We start from the raw sequence: 4,011 nt of genomic DNA on the forward strand, positions 1-4,011 counted from the left end.
GCCCTTACCCACAGGAAATTGTAAAGGAGCAGGAAAGTGCCAAATGGTATTTAGAGAGGCGCGTTAGAGTCACAGCCTCAGTGAGTAAGACTGTGTCAACAGCAAGCAACCCTCAGTCTGCTTGTTCTATTTTAAATTTTAAAAAAATTGGGGGGAGAAGGCTTTAAAGTCGTGTGCAATGTTATATGGAATAGAGAATGAAAAACATGCATTCACAAAAGTGCATTCAAAGATTATTTAACTAAATCTAGAATGGAAACTGAAGGATTTTCTGCAGTGAAAACAGGATTATGGGTCAATTCAAAGTACCCAGAACCTGCTTGTAGTCCTGATGGATTTGGTTTAGATCCTGGACAAGAAAATAAGTATGGCCTGCTTGAAATAAAATGTCTAGATTTTTCAATGGAAAGATATTAGGAAGTTTGATGAACAATTAACCAAGAATCAGCACATATTACTTTCAAATTCAAACACAACTTGGTATAATGGGACTTAAATTGTGCGACTTTGTGGTATAGTCTAATATACATTTTGAAAACAATAAGAATACAATTTGACACAGATTTTTGGGGATCACTTTCGGAAAAGCTAATTTCATTCCATCACAAATATTTATGTCCAGAATTCTTCGAAATGAGAATTCCAAGAAGGCTGATGCCAAAAACGTTTGTGATAAATAATCAAAAATGCAGATAATGCATTTCATTAGGAAGAATCTTGACAGCAAGAGAAAGATAATGGATCAATCAATTTATTAGCGTACAAGACGACTAATACAAATTTAAAATATGTATTTGCGAGAAAATGTTTAATGAGGTACGAGATGATATTTACAGTGAGGTAGTGTGTGCCAGTGACAAGCTGAAATGTGATTAAGAATATGTTTTTGTTTTCCATCAAAGTATCATTATTGTGTGTTTTCATAAAAGCTGCATGTTCCAAAATGTTGCATGCTCTTTATAATTGACAATTGTATTTTAGAACCTGACAATTTATTTTCTATTGTGATTTATATACCAATAAAATTAAATTGTACAAAAATCAACTTCAAAAAAGATTTTAATTTCTCATTCATGGCTGCCTGTAAATTATTGGAAGGTCATTGGCAGGTAATCATTTAACAAGAGGTTCCTGGAAATTTACAAAACAACAAACGACATAAACAATTTGAGTTAGTATTGGTTCCAGACTCAGTGGCATGGTCTTGAGTAATAAATGAACGCTTTTCACTCTTTCGATTGCCCGTTCCACATGAATTCGATGTTTAGCCACATCTTTGGTTAGTGCCTCCTCTTGTGCAGTGAAAACCTTCATGTCCCTTAGAAAGGGACGAATGATAAGTTCAGCTTGAATCTCTTTAAAAATGTTCTTGATATTAAAGCCCTTATCTGCCATCACAACATCTCCAGGTTTCAAATATTTTAAGAATCCAGATTTAAGTACAATTTTCTTGTCAGAAATAGATCCTTCAAAAACACTGCTTACATAAATTATTGCACCATTGTGGGCAACAGCTATGAGTAATTTGTAAATTGAATGGGCTTTATAGCTGGAATAGAGGTTTCCTTGTCTTTGAAAATTTCTTGATCGCTGAACATAAGAGTTTATGCAATCAATTATACATCTTATATTCTTGTATTTTTTAAAGGATCTGGACATTGTTTCCTTCACACGGCATCTCTTTGCAAACATGAAATCCTTCAAGGGTAAAAAATGGGTGTACAAAAACTGGACCCATGTTGTTATAATATTTAACAGTAGCTAGGCTAGGTTAACAAGTCCAAGTTTAGGACGCATCATGTTATTAGTAAGGCATTTTTGGGTGATAGACGACAATTTACACCAGAAATGATATTAGATTTGCTGCCTTTGCTGTACCAATATTTCAAATGTTCGACAGCAGGGCTTATAAAGCTACACAATGTCACGAACTGGACACATGACAAGCCTGTATAAAATTTACATTTATGATCATCATCTTCAACTTCTGATATGTCTAAGTGGGTATGGCAAATATGCTGCTGTATTTTTTTCGGGTATTTCTTTTTCTCTATGTGATACACTTTGTTGTAGCAAATGAAGCTCCAATTTCAGCAGCCTGTTCTCAGTTTGTAACAACTTGTTCTCTACTCTTAAACTAACAGCATGCGTATCCTTGTATATTATTGTCCGTCATCCAACATCTTGTGTGCATGGCATTTCACTCACAACCACAGTGGACAGTCCACATCTGCAAGAGACATCTTTGGGCTACAATCCAAATCAAGCAGCTGCGTGCTACAATCATGTGTGTCCAATTTCAGTTGCTTCTTAGTTGAACTATTTATGTCTCACTCTTTGGGTGGTTTTCTCTTGTTCCAGAAAACTTGAATCTGTAAAGCAAAACAAATCAGTAAAAGAAGGAATGGGATCAGAAATGGGAGAGGGTGGGTAGTACATGCTGAGGGTAAGGTTTTGTATACTAAACCTTACTCTCAAGTACACACACACACAGACACACACACACACACACACTCACAAATCAGTGTGGGATCCAATAATGTACGTGATACTCCATCTGCACAAGGTTATTACATAATCATAATAACTACAAAGTTTTGTGAATTCCATGAAGGTATTAAGGTGGAGTCATAAAAACTGATGATAAGAAAAATGAATGGACAAATGGAAACTTAGTCGGGTATCGCAATTTTCTTATATTAACTAAGTCTATACGGAATCTAATTATGTACATGCCAATTGTGTGTGTGTGTGTGTGTGTGTGATTTAGATTTTTAACGTAGCTTTAAAAACATTTCAGTCATATCGCTACGATGTCTGCAGTGTGGCATTTTATAGTGAGGGCTAGCACTGGGGCATCACGCCGCAGACATGTAGCTTGATGTCCCACCCAGTCACATTATCCTGACACCAGGTCCACCAGTCCTAACACTAACCTCTTAATTCTGAGCGCCAAGCGAGGCATCTGTTAGTACCATTTTTGTAAGTCTTTGGTATGACTCGGCCAGGGATCGAACCCTCGACCTCCCGCATCCGAGTCCACCGGCCACCGAAGCGTTCGTACATGCCAATTAAACACAGTGAAACGTATGATGTAAATAGTATACACACTAGGATACACCCACCCACATTGCAGGATAATTTTATCACAAGATAAACGTCTTAATAACACATTCACATGCAGAGTTTCAATATGACAAGGTTATTTACTGCCTGTTTCTAAGGAAACTGTATGTGCATTAGCCTTGGTATGTGTTACCTACATGTATACATAAATAAACACTTATCTGTATAGGAGTTAAAGTCGCAGGCATAGGGTCGGGATGCTGCTCGTTGGGTCCATTCCCACCAACGAAGTGAAGAGTACAAATAAAAGTGTCCTTTGTGACTTTTTCAACATCAAAGTTTTCCCTTTCACAAGCTCTAACCCATCAACGACACCTGTCAAGATCTTTGTTTTTGGATTGGGGATGAAATGAAAGTAACTCTCTTCATGTAATCTTTGTTGACATATATAGAGTCACTACGGAAAATACCATAACAACAGTGTTTTACAACCGTTATTTAAGCATAAAAACAAATGTTATCGCTGAGAGTACGACGAAAAGAAGGTCCACTCAGGGCTGATTCTATGTTTGTCCAAAAACAATATGGCGGACGGCGCAATGTCTAGCTGGCAAATGACATCATACGATATTTATAGCTGGCTGAACAACTCTATGCAAGGCCGTTGTTTGGGTAGTAAGGCATAGCACTAAAACAAAATCAACATGTGGACATAGAACACAATTAATTTTATTATATGTTCTCTACATTTGTTTCTCAATACTGACCTTTCCACTGTGTGACAATCAATACAAATCATATGTTAGTATAAACTACCTTTAAAGATGACATCACGATGAAGTTCTTGTCAAAGGTTGACTTGTTTTGTTTTAAGAGGCTGGACTGTCAACAGAGCAGCATGTGAACAGAACACAGATTTCACTACCGGATCATCACCAAGGCCTT

At 36.8% G+C, this 4,011-nt stretch overlaps 1 pseudogene; it reads right to left on the reverse strand.

Moving 5' to 3' along the window:
• Positions 1-823: 823 nt before the first annotated feature.
• LOC149776184 (uncharacterized) lies at positions 824-2,090 on the reverse strand (annotated as a pseudogene).
• Positions 2,091-4,011: the final 1,921 nt, after the last annotated feature.

The sequence above is a fragment of the Sinohyriopsis cumingii genome, chromosome 18, assembly GCF_028554795.1.
Source record: "Sinohyriopsis cumingii isolate HCF-2022 chromosome 18, ASM2855479v2, whole genome shotgun sequence".
Lineage (NCBI taxonomy): Eukaryota > Metazoa > Mollusca > Bivalvia > Unionida > Unionidae > Sinohyriopsis > Sinohyriopsis cumingii.